At 35.0% G+C, this 13763-nt stretch overlaps 1 protein-coding gene across 4 annotated transcripts in view; it reads right to left on the reverse strand.

Moving 5' to 3' along the window:
• Positions 1 to 13763, reverse strand: part of LOC122170479 (leucine zipper protein 2-like) — a 221439-nt gene that overhangs the window by 185852 nt on the left and 21824 nt on the right. The window lies entirely within an intron of this gene.

A 13763-nucleotide genomic window follows, 5' to 3' on the forward strand; every position in this document is an offset into this window, starting at 1 on the left:
AACCACCACTGCAGAGTTTCTGGAGCATGATTTCTGATGCAGCACTGCAACTACTGCTGCAATAACTAAGCCAGACAGAATCAATGCATTATAAGGTCGACTCTCAGTCCCACGACATTTTAAAAGTCAAGGCCAAATTCCACAAAAAGAATGTAAGGACCTTAAGTGAGACTTCAGTTGTATTCCCAAGGGTCAAAGAAAGCCAGGTGACCTGATTTTTCTAAATTTGAAGTAAATGGAGGAAAAGTTAATGAAGCAAAAGAATCTCCTCAAAAGCACTTAGCACAAGGTGTTATTATTCATGCTATGTTTCTGCAGGATTTGCAGCACAGACAGTGTGAAACTGTGCCATCTCTGAGATCTGAGTGGCAGTCTTGCTTGAAAGAGGCACTTCTGGCTATGCTCATGTTGACAGAGGTATGGTAATAGCAGCATAGGCACAGCAGATATCCCACATACTACAGAAATATAGTAGACTTTTAAAAATATGACCTTTCTTATTGACCTATACATTGAAATTTTGAGTAGTACCCACAGCTCATGATAATGCACTTCATATTTTCTATTCACAATGACTACTTAGAGTCATTATCCTTTTATTATCCCATCTTTCTTTCCATGAAATAAATAACATGCTAAAATAACAGAAATGGGGAGTTTACAGTTTCACAACTTTGCGGCAATACACAGCAGAGAAATATGTTTTATCCAGCCACAGCTTATGAATTTCTTTCAAGAAAAGGCTTTCCTATGCTCCATTACCTTGAACTGCTGCATTCTTTTTGATTTTAAGAACACACTGTGGTATTCATAAGCGAGTGTTGATTCTTATTAATAAAAATGCCTGTCACACAATCCAACTCTTACTGAGGTCTGGTGATAGAAGCTCAATTGATTCCTATAGGAATTATATTTCCATTACTCCATTAAGAACGAATTAAAAAGAGAATCAGTGCTGTTTTTACCATGAGTGAGTGGCTTTTGAAATGGCAGAGGAAACTTGGGTGTCCGAATTATATAAAAGAGATTAAGTTCTATAAAATTTTCTGTTCATTTTTCTATTAAGCAAAGCATTAATTCTTCTGTCTATTCTGTCTCCTTTACACCATTTAAATTAAACAAAATGAATTAATTCCAACCACAGAGAATCTCTGAGAGGACTGTGCCAAAAACTGATCTGCTGCTAGAGATGATTTTGCCTACAGATTTCATCTGTAAGACTATTTGTTACGGAAAGAGACCAAGTATGCCTTAATTTACAGAATGTATGTTTTTACTTATTAGTAAGTATTGATACTATTTTTATTATCTCTCTGCCAAACAGCTTTATCATGAGAAAGTGCTTATTCTTATTAGATCCCAGATGAAGCAATGCATAAGATACTTACATTTCTAATTTTAACATTTATGTTTTATTGTAGTCAATTAAACATCTCTTTTAGAAGACAGTATTTTTACCTTTGAGCCTAATGTACCATTTTTCTAAGTCTGAGGCAAACCTGAGGTGTTCATTTATAGCAGAAGGCAGATTAATGTCTTGCAGTTTTGTATTCTACCAAAACTCCACTCTTAGAATAAATCCATCAGAAATCATCTGCATTCATCAAAGGAATAGTCTGTCCTCTCTGAAGCTGGATTTGATTTGACCATTAAAATCAAATTACTCTATTGTTAGGAAAATTTTTGCTCCAATACACTTGCTCAATCATCTTTATCCCAAAAAGAGACAGAAGAGTCTTTAGTCTTTTATTCAAATAAAGGGAGAGCCTACTGGGTACACTTCATCTCAGGTTGGATATTAGGAAAAAATTATCTAAAATATTGATCAGGAGCTAGAACAGGCTGTCCAGGGAGGTGGTTGAGTCACTATCACTGAAGGTGTTTAAGAAACATTTAGATGTTGTCCTAAGGGACATGGTTTAGTGGGGAGATATTGGTGATAGGTGGACAGTTGGACTGCATAAACTTGGAGGTCTTTTTCAACCTTGGTGATGCTATGAAAAGTAGTCTTGTGAAGTGCCCTGGTACACAGCCATTGCCTGATGATAAATGAAGTCAGATACCATAGCATGGAATATCCTTCTTTTAAAACAGCGTTCCATAAAATTTATGTGGATTGACAGAAACATGGCCCATACCATAGTGCAGAATAAGCAGAATAAAGATCCTTGTCATGTAAGGAAAAAAAAAGTTACTTTCTTTACTCTGCTTGAATTGGTTTCAATATACTGAAACTAGTGCAAAGTATTGTGGTTGCATGCACACAAGAGTTCACCAATTTATCAGTATAAACAATAGGTTTCATATACTTTGTTATTTAGATCTATGGCAGGGAGGTATCTTCAATTTGCTGTCAGCTCCTGTAATCAGGATTTACTGTAGAAAAAGAAGACAAAGGATAGCAGTCTTTGTTAAACTAACCCCAGATACAAGCTCTTTCAAAAGAACTGTTTACAATGGAAGCAGAATCAGTGTCAGAATCAGTTCAGTATATGATTGGTTTTCCAATTAATATTGTCAATAAAATATGACGGGAAAAGATACCCCAGTTATTTAGACAGTAGTTTTGAATAATTTTATTGTATTTCTTACGAGACAAATGTAAGTCACTGTTGCAAAAAAAAATATATATCTATATTAATTAAAAAATCTCAGTATGAGAAGCTTCAATTTCTATAAAGATTGAGTGGTAGACATAGGGGAAAAAAAAAAAAAGGAAAGAAAAAAAGATTTTTTTGTATATTTTTACTTGAAGTGTAATAAATAAATGCAGATTTGCATACATTTTCTCGCAGGAGCTGAGTGTTAGTCATTCAACAGGAAAGAAATTTGTTTGATGCTTCAAAGACTGTTGAGAGACAGACAGCTACACCAAAGATTAGTCTTGGTGCCACAGTACACTGTTCTGATGTTGCTTTCATTTGCTAAAACTGAAAATAAAGATTAATTCATTGTGTCAGCTTCAGAATTTCTCATGATAGATAAGTGATACGAAACTGTGGGATTAGTGGCATTAGAAGTTGTTAATAATGGAACAGACCAATTTTTAATTGACTGAAGCATTTTATGGGTGAAAAACGTTTAATTTTCTGGTGAACTTTCAGGAAAGGCACCCAAAGGGAACAGCAAGAGATGATACAATGAAAATATGAATCATAAATAAGAACTAAAAGAAAGAATCAAATAGTAGATACTGACGTTTTTGATTAATGATTATGTTAACAACTTTCAATTTAGGATCAGCAGTTAACAATGTCATGAACTTGCTGTCTGTGGCCAGATAAAGAGTCTTGCTTTTATAATCAGCAACTTTCCCTACTGGTACAGCTCGTTAAAATCAAAACACTATATTAAGTACTGCTGAAGTATGATGAGTTCCTAGAATTCAAAGCCACACTACCGTTGCTTTATCCATAGACAGATCTATAGATCTGAATTGATCTGGAGACATTCAGCAGTCGTCTCAGGCTGAAATCATGCTGCAAAGATAACCAGAACCAGGAAAGTAAGAAAACAATTGTTCGAAGAATTATTTTATCATTCCAGCCAGCTTCCAAGGTTTTAAATTTTTTTTGTCTCACTCAAAATTCAGAGAAAATGTCATTTACTTATTTATTTTTAAAGTTATCCAAATAGAAGCAGATACAAGTCATCTTGATCTTATATCTTTTTTATTACAGCACATTATTTTGCTGTTAGACTAGATGATCTGGAAGGTCTTTTCCAACCTGAGCAATTCTATGATTCTTTCATTATGTCAACATACTTTTAAAAATGTCTGTATGGTCTGATGCTTTGTTCAGGTGTTACTGGTGATGAGTGATATATCAGACACACACACACTGTTCCTATTGTTTGCAAAGAAAATGAATGTATACATTTATCTAGTGGAACACCTGGCAATCGTATAATACAATTTATTGTTACAGAAAAATGAAATTTTCAGTGTCCTGATTATCTTATCACACTTCTGTTTGCCTAGAACTAGCTATCAAAAGCAGAAAAATCAATCAACCAATCAACCAAACAACAACAACAACAAAAAAACACAACAGAAAATACAGAAAATTCTCCTAGTCAGTGTGTTTTGTAATATATGCAATCAGGGGATAGGATTCCCTGAGTTATTGCTGTGGGCCTGTTTATCCTATTATGACTGTATATCAACTTGCTATACTTCCTGCTTCTAGGAATAAAAACCATCCTGAGCTTAGGTTTTTACCCAGAAGAATTCACAACACAACCACAGCTGTTATGTACCTAACAGATTCAATTAGACTTTTTGACTTTTTGCCATCATTCCATCCACAGAAGAGTTAAAGTAAGATTATGGCGAAGACCCTCCAACATACCAGTTAACCATGACAGTATAATGTACCGAGTTTTACACTGAACCCCTGGTGCACCCCATTCACCTCTTCCACACCACCACCTTCAGCTCTGGAGTGCACTTCTGAAGCACCTCTGTTTGTTCCCCCTGTGAAGTATTTGTTTGAATTAGGGCCACCTCAAACTTCACTGAGGAAGAAACTCAAATGGAGGATGTACTACAACCTCACTGATGCACACCAGCTGCCAAAGCCTCTGGTGTGCACAGTTAATCTGCAGAATTTAGAGAAGTTCAGTTGATTTTGAGTTATCAGCACCAATTGTTTTGCTCTGGAATTCTCTTCCTATCGTGCTTTTCTACTTGCTAACATAGATATGGCCTGAAAAGCTAATAGCATCCTATCAAATTCAAAGAAATTTTGTCTGAGAATTGAAATTTGATATTACGTCATACAAAAATAGCAGGAGTTTTGGCTTGACTTTAGGGTTAGGGAGATCAAGCTTTGAGTAATCATTCTGCACAGTGGTCATAAGTATTGTATTCAGGGTTAATTACAGACGAACCTGAAAAAGCAATGTATTTAAAACTTCATGCCATTTTAGCTTCAATAAAAATGATGCAGTGTGAACTTGGAAACAATTAAGTGTGACTTCTATAGGGATAAATTCCTATCTTACAAATTAAAGTCTTGCAGAGGCTATTGCTCTTATTTAGCTCAGTCTAATTTGATTTCATAGGCATTTCTCAGCTTCTGCCAAAGGAAAAAAAAAAAAACATTACAAGAGTTAATAAAAGCAAAGAAAAAAGAATAGGACTGTTATTCACTTGTACTTCTTCCTAGAATCACTGAATGCAGTGAGGGAAGATCAATAGGGGTGATTTCTAGAGATAATTTATTTGGGTTTTTTCAGACTTTTCCATATCTGCACTGGAAGGATGCCAGTTCAATTTTAATACCCTACATTTGTCTTGAAGTTAACACAATAATCGCAGAAGTTGATTAGTGTATAGAAACTACAACTTTTCTGATCATTCTCCAGGACTTAAATCTAAGATAGTATTCTTTGGCTACTGAATTTAAAGGATTTTCATTTGGATCATCAGTGCTCTGAAATGTAAGCTTTGCACTGAAGGAACTTCATTCTTAAAGCTCAGAAGTGACTTAAGTGCTGTACAGAGAGAGTTTAAACAGGACTTTGGTGATGAGAATTTCTGACCAGCAAAATAGAAATTTTCTAAAATTATTTCATTGGAAAATAGAGCCATTCAGCTCCATGATGATGATGATACTGGTATAATATTCTTAAACATATTTTAAATCTAATCTAAGTTGAAATTGCTGGTACAACAGTGACAAGCTTTTCTTTATATAATGAATTTTTGAAAAATAAACTGTCAAATTATGTTACTTATCTTGTCCAGTTTTATTCTTCATTTCAAGAAACATTTGACAGGTGAATAAGATCATTCAAAATGCAGTCTAACAAATGAAAACTGGAATGTTATGCCTTTCACTCAGCTATTTGTAGGTTAATTTGATTCCTAGCTTTATTGTATACAATTCATTTAAAAGAAGAAAATATTATGCATATTTTTTTGAAGAACAGAACAAGTGCTTGAAAGCTGTAATTTAGGTAAAGTGTTCTAATGACACATAGTGGAAATATGAAGGTTTTCTTGTTACAGGCTCACAACATTTTGTTTGTATTCCATTAACGAATGTGTGCTTTTTCCACTATATAGAAATCTATTTACAAATATGTTTTATAGTTCCTTCAAATATTTTCTGTGCTGTTTTGGCATCAAAATGCTGTTGATATCATAGAAACAAAAAAGGTACCTAGTCTGAGTAGGTAGCTATTTCCCAACATTTAATCCCACTGAAATTACCTTAGTATTGACAGTATTTGTTACTGTCAACAATGACCCAAAGGAAAAGGAACAAACACTGAACTGTTATAAATGGAATAGCTTGTATATGGAAATACCATATAGTTAGTCTGGATGCTATGAACATCTATTCTGTACATTTCAGGTATGCATATGAGTGACATGCAATCTAGATTTTAAATATAAGTTCAATTAAAATAAATTAAAAAACCCTGATTAAAATCAGGTTAATAATGACAGGACAGATATTCTACTCTTAGTTTTTACCATTTAAGAACAGAAAAAAGCAAGATTAAGGTAACAGTATATTCATTAAATGCCTATAAAGCATTACCCTTCAGCTGCTACTGAACTGAAATTCAGATGTGGTGGTTAAAGACCTGGCCACTTGGACCATCTTTGTACTTTCTTTTTCAAGCGGAAGCATCTATTACTGGAGAATAGTTTTCTATATTTCACAAGTAGTTTGTTTCACCTGAGGTAACACAAATGAACCGGCTTCCTTTATTAAAGAAAGCCTTACTGATATTCCTATTTTTGAATGAATCATACCTTTTCCGTTATTTCTTCAAACATTTCTCAGGAATAAAATGAATTCAGTTATTTCTTGGAGTGCATTAATTCTCACAGAAACAAGAAATAGTATGTATCTCAGCATCAATAAATGGAAAAGCTGTTTTTTTATTTTTGCACATAATGACAGAATTTATGTGAAAGGGAAGGAAATATTCTCTCATTTGTCTTTGAAAATAGATTTACAGGCTGAGTATGCAATTTAACTCTAAGGGCTAGCTGTGCCCTCAGATAATTTTTAAGGGCTATGGTATCTGAATTAATCTTTTTTACAGCCTTTTAAAAATAAAATATGAGAAACTTGGCTTGAATTAGTTATCTGCTTTAGAAATATGATCATTTATGCCACAGAAACAAAGTTTATCTCGATTAACTGTAAAGGAAATCTTGGAAAATAACTAAGAAGTAGCTCCAAAGAAACAGGAGATAGGCACAGCAATAGTATTACTCTTATCTTCAATAACTTATGAATAGAAAAAGGCTGCAGAACTTCATCTTATATTGAAAATTTGGCAGCATTGAAAATAAAAATAAAAATCACGTCACTTTTGCTCAAAATAAGTGATTTTGTCAATGAATCTTTTTGATACAGAGCAGGAATAAATAAACTCTTATGTATTCTGTGATTTTCCCTCAATATGTTTCATAGCAGAATGAACCAGAATACCCTCAAAAAAAATAATTAATTAACTAATTAATTAATTAAAAATTCACCAACTCTAAGGACAAAGAAAATCATCAATAAATATTGGTATTCAAGATTTTACTCATATCTGTATGCCTGATTGTTGGAAAAAAAGCCAATAAAACTTTGTTCTTGACAAGAGGAAAGCAATACTGGAAAGACAGCCAAGCGTAAGACCTTTCACTGCCAGACAGAGCTAATTATGTAGAAAAGCACTTAGTTCTGAGATTTTTGTTTGGATTTAACTTATGCCCTAGAAGATAGTTCCCAATGGAATAAGGTATGTGGTTGTCCCCATCTTCTTTCTTAAATGTCCTTCAGAGAGGCTTTCAGCCTGTAGCCCATAGCCTACTCTCGAAGCCTGCACTCCTAGGGTCCACACTGGGGATCACAGTCTCCTGTTTGCTTTTATGTTTGTCCTCATGTACCCAAATTCAGAACAGGAACGTGATCCCAAGGAATGATGACATTTGAGGAGCTTCTACAAGTCATTGTGACTACTGTACAACTGGCCATAACGACTTCTGACAGATAGACTCAACATGGCAATTGCAGGCCATTTTCAGGTTATTTTCTCTCCCTAAGGAAGAAAAATATGGGAGATGACCACTACACCCCTTCTGCATTTGGCATGTTATGGTGGTAATGAGCACTTGAATAAAGCCTGGTCACCTGCCAGGAGAGAATGGGCAGATAAACTGCAGTTCAAATAAGCTCTGGATCTGGCCAAACTACAACATTCACTTAGAATAAGTGAATTAACTGGGGAAAAAAAAAATAGATGACAACTCTTTGGCAGTGGCATTTAGCTCTTTATAAGCTGCTAATACTTATTATCATGTAGCAAGCATTGCCATTAGTGGCACATCTGCTCTCCTTAGGCAGCTAAGACTAAATGAATGCGGAAACTGGGATGTGTTTTCTTTCTTTATTGTTGCTTTCTTTTAATTTTAGTATCTGAATGCTGAATGATTATAAAATACTGATGAGCAAGATTATACTGCTACTACAGTCGTTCTTATTTTTAGAGAGACAGAAAATTTCTCATTTAAATTGCAAAGTTTTTCAAGTGCCAACAATTACTGAAGAAGTTTTATCACAAAACCCTGGAGTCAGTAACACTCTGAAATAGAAATGAAATGTGTGCATTGTGCTGTGTTAAAAACTGCAAGAGTTGTAGACATAGTGGAGATGAATTTTCAATAGGGTTACATTTGAATTCCTCTGTTTTGTATTGAGTTTGTTCCATCAATCTTTAAATTCAAAGTGTTTCTTAGTAACTTAGATCTACTGTCTGTGCATCTCGCAGTGATAATTGAAAATTTTTTTCTTCCTTAGGTTATGTGAAGAATAATAGCAGTTTATGCATCACTCTACTCAGTCTTCAGGGGGTTGTTTACTATCAGAAAGCAATTTAAATGAAAGCTTTAAAGAAATGAGACTGTCTTGCTTTCTATCACTCGATTCATAGAATCATAGTATGTATAGAGTTGGAAGAGACCCTTAAAGGCCATCTGGTCCAATTCCCCTGCAATGGACAGGGACACCTACAGCTCCATCAGGGTGCTCAAGCCTGACCCAGCTCAACCTTGAATGTCTCCAGGGATGGGGCACCCACAACCTCTGTAAGCAACTTGTTAACGAGGTTCAGAAATCACAGAATCACAGAATCACAGAATTGTAGGGGTTGGAAGGGACCTCCAGAGATCATCGAGTCCAACCCCCAACCAACTCAAATGAATCTAAACAGTTACTCAATGTTCATGACTATTTTATAAGATTATAAAGACATGGAAAAAATAAAGAAAGATAGCATTTACAACACACCTGTTAAAATGCTGTAATCAGAGTCAGGTCACTGGCACCTAGACAGCCAGGAATATCTTGAATCAAGGGTTCTGAGATATGTCCCTTTTTCTACAATATTCTATTACTTATGCCAAAACAATAGGTTGCCTCCCACAAATACGGCAAACTGAGCAGTTCTCAACACTGGAAAATTCTGCCACTGGTTTAAGCTCTTTGCTAAGTCACATCATTTAGCACATCATTTATATTCCTCCTGAAAATAGATGTATTTCTTGAAGTAAATGCAAGTACAAATGCAGAGATGCATTGTTGTTGTTTTTTTTGTTTGTTTGTTTTTTCTTTCTGTCATTCTCTAAATGTAGCAGTTAAATTATATAAATTACTAAAAAGGTCTGTAATTTGCACTAGAGTCCAGACTGGGAGTTGAAAGCATTTGCCAATCTGTGTGATTTCAGAGCCTGCAGCGCTCCATAAAATCCAAGCCACATAGAGTGCACTGCTGGACTGGTATACAAAGCATTCTCATACATTCAATATAAAACATAACAGAAATAATAACCTTTTTATGTATGAGCAGAAATATCTGGGGTGGACAGGGCTTACATCAAGTGAAATAAAAAAGCCTCCCTGTCTCTGACTAATCATTATCAAAGAATCCTGAAAGCTAGATTATATAGGGTGGATTTGTTTCCTTTTTTTTCCTATTTGTTTTTTTTTTCTTTCATTAATAGATAATGATAATAATTATAGTAGCAACAGTTCAAAAGGTTAGCAGTTTTTACTGTGTCCCTCTCTCTAATAAGTTATTTGAATAACCTGAACATGTATTTCTAAACCAAAACTGTACTTTTTCTTATAATCATCTTCACCATCTTTCGCAGTGGTTCCTCTCAGAGTTCGGTCCGCATGACTGTCTTTCTCTCTTCCCCTGAACTTCTCCACCATTGAATCTGAGTGAAAACATCCATTCAATTTTTTCAGACTTCTAGAGTGTTGACGGTTTCACTTGCTGGCTTCTTATCAATGAGTTCTCTTGATAGTTTGCTGTCTCCTCATCGTCTTTCCAGTAAAATATTTTAGTGGATTTAAATAACAGCTTTAAACCTTTCTATTCCATGCACCTCCATCTTTATACAGATGATTTTTATAAAAGGCACTGTAAGGAAATCAATGTTGTTCATCTGTCACATGAAATGTAATACATTTATTGCTTCATTTTCACTTCGGCTGTTCTCTGAACAGCACCTCCAGTATTGTAAGAAATGGCATGTTCTAAAGTCAGACCAGTGCTCCTTGACTATAGGAGCTGGTCGTGTCTAGTTCTTCAGAGAAAGACTTGGTGTAGCCCTGACTCAGTGTTATGTATGAAATAATACAACTGGAGATTTCAGAGTTGAATTTTATAATCAATAACGTTTTCATTGTTATGTTGAAAATGCAGTGAGTACCTCATAAGTGTATGGTTTCAGTATATGCCACAGACAGCGGAAAGAGTTTGTGGTTATTAAGAAAATCAAAAATGATTTTGATGACACCATTTTAACATGAGAACATGGAAAACTATTAGTCCTTAGTTCTGCCTACCTGCTCTATTATTTTATGTCACAATTCAATCAGTGAATAAAAATATGCATAAAGTAGAAAATATTATGCAATAGATATTTATTTGAAATATTTCAACTTTCCAATTTAAACAAACACAAGAACAACGATTATAAATCCAATGATCAGCACACATGTTCAAAACTGTAGGCATACCTTCTTTAGACTTCATCTCTTCAAGCAAGGCTATGTTCCCAGCATTTTGAGAGACCCCACACTCTCCCGTTTTTTTTTTTTTTCACATAAAGAGAACTCAGGACTCTGTTTCTTTTTGGGATAAAGATGATTGAGCAAGCTTATTGGAGCATGCTCAATTTTCCTAACATTGACCAGTAGATCTCATAGAGAAAAATCTCTTAACCACATTAGACTAAGGGATAGATTCAACGTTTTTTTATAGATTAAGAGTTTGAAATTAGTTGTTACATAAATCTGATAATGTTTGTTGATGATGTATATATGCATATATCTATGTATATGTGCATACATTTCCCTTACTCTGGAAAAGAAAAAAGTAACATCTGATAGGAGATTTTGTGGTCTGTAGGATCCTCTTCACCCTCATAGGATGCTGGTGAAGCCTTCTGGTCCTACAGCCACTGGAAAATTGCTTGCTATGGCAGCAGAAAACCCTTCCCAGCCAACTCAGTAATGGTATCAGACTAACATCTGGATTAGCACTGCCCATCACTCTTCATGCAAATGTAAATGAGGAAAAGGGAAGAGAGGATGGATTTCCTACAGAGGTGGATTTTCCTACTTTGAAGGGTGAAAAAAGGCAGAGGTGGTCTTTCAGAGAGCCTTCTATCACCTACTACTGAATACTAAAGGATGAATTGGGATGAATTAACAAGATTGAACAGAGAAAAAAATTTCACACCTGTCATATATACTACCACAATTAATACAGTCTCATCCATTAATTAATAATAATCCAGCCAGGTGATCATAAACCAAAATACCTATTTCTATATATTCCCCAAAATTGCTATTGCAGATCTGAATTATGAAGAAGCATCTGTTTCACTGTGATCAAGAACATTACTCAAAGACCTAGATGGGATAAATGCTAAAGTCCAGTTCAGATAAATCATTTACATCGCTGAATAGAAATGGCTTGGATCTCACAGGAGGCAGAGTGCATGTATGCAGAAATAAAAGTATTTGACAGGAAAAGCTGCACAGCAGAAGATACACAGTTCTTCAAATCTTTATCTATTCTCATGGGGGAAGTGACCACACCAGTTTCTGAAAGGAATTTCCACTGACATGAAATTGAGTTAAATTCACTGAAAAAAAAGAAAAACAGAAACAGCCCTGCAGGGAAATTAAGAAGCTGTTTTACACATGATCTATTTTTATACCACTAGTTTAACATGATTAATTACTGCTCATAGAAGCAAGAATCTACAAATGGAGATTGATTTTCTCCTTGCACTACTCAATAGGAAGGAGCTCTTACAGAAGTACACAGTGTCAAAGGTCCTAAAATAAAAAAAAGAATTTGTAATGGCTCAAATGGCCCAGAGCATCTTCAGACTTGTACTTAACATATGCCTTGTGCATTTGAGTGCACATGTCCAAAATGATAGGGTTTCACTCGCTGTAGATTGAATAACACTGTAACTATGAAACAGTTTAATTCTTTCACAAGATCTCAGGGCTTTTGCTCTTGGATTTTTTGCAAACCTGTTCCCACTAGATAAGACTTCATTCATTTCTTATGAGTGGAAAAGAAGTGGGAAATGCATTCAGTCAGCTCTATGAGTTCAGATTTGTAAATTAGAATATATGTATGTAACATATATATAAGTAAAGAATACATATATATGCACACAGAACAAGACAAAGTAAGGCAATTGCAATTAGATCATCCCTTCTCTACCAAAACATTTGTCCTCTGACAAAATAACGGGGTTTCAGAACTCTCTCCTTCTCAGGTCATTGCACTTGCACACAGCTGATGCCACTAAATATGTGCCCACAGCTGGGAGTTCCCCCACACTTGGAAATGTCCACTTCCAAAGGCAGTGCACATCAACAGACAGCAAAACTGCATGTAACTGATGGTCTGCCACTAATCATGCCAGCATCAAAACAGAACTGCTCAGTACCTCACAGGAGTATTGCTATGTTATGAGCAGCACACGCTGCACCAAGCTGTAGAATAGTGTGACTTCTGCCTGCTGAGAACTGAGCTAGGATTGTGGTGGAGCTGAATTATTGTTGCATGTATAGTACTGAATTTCACATCATAATAAGTTTAAAAAATAATCCTGAATGTCAAGTGATATTAGCAGAAGCCATTAAAACGTACTCATATTAAATTCTCATGGTTATTTTTGCTTGACGTTTTGACAGCTTGTTCTGTATTGGCTGATACACAGAATGGTGAAGAAAGATTATGTGTGCAACATTTCATCCAGATGCCATATGCAATAGCAACAATGTTTTCAAACAACTTCAACCTTGCTCTTGAGAACTCCCAGCTACTTTTCAAATCAATATCTGGTAATCTACACAGCTGGCAAAGACGTTCTCCCATTTTCACAGAGGTTTCTCAGGAAATTCTCATTTTCATTGCATGAGTTGTGTATTCTGTTTTAGGAGGGTGAGCATGTCAACATTTCATCTGAAGTTCCATGAAGCCTCTTGAAAACTGTTTTTTGGTTTGTTTTTCATTATTATTTCAATTTTAAAAGATATTTTAAGGTAGAAAAAATGCAAGTGAGACATTTTCTGATCATTTAAAATAAAAGTTTATGTATATGTTCTGTACAGAACTAGACTTCAAAATCAACATTTCAAAGCAGGGTACAATTCCAGGAAATTGGCTCCAGGATTATAAATGTGAAAAGCAGTGTGCAAAGAGAT

This window comes from Centrocercus urophasianus, unplaced genomic scaffold (assembly GCF_019232065.1).
Source record: "Centrocercus urophasianus isolate 14NV4802_14NV808 unplaced genomic scaffold, USGS_Curo_1.0 seq_7, whole genome shotgun sequence".
In the NCBI taxonomy this organism is placed as follows: domain Eukaryota; kingdom Metazoa; phylum Chordata; class Aves; order Galliformes; family Phasianidae; genus Centrocercus; species Centrocercus urophasianus.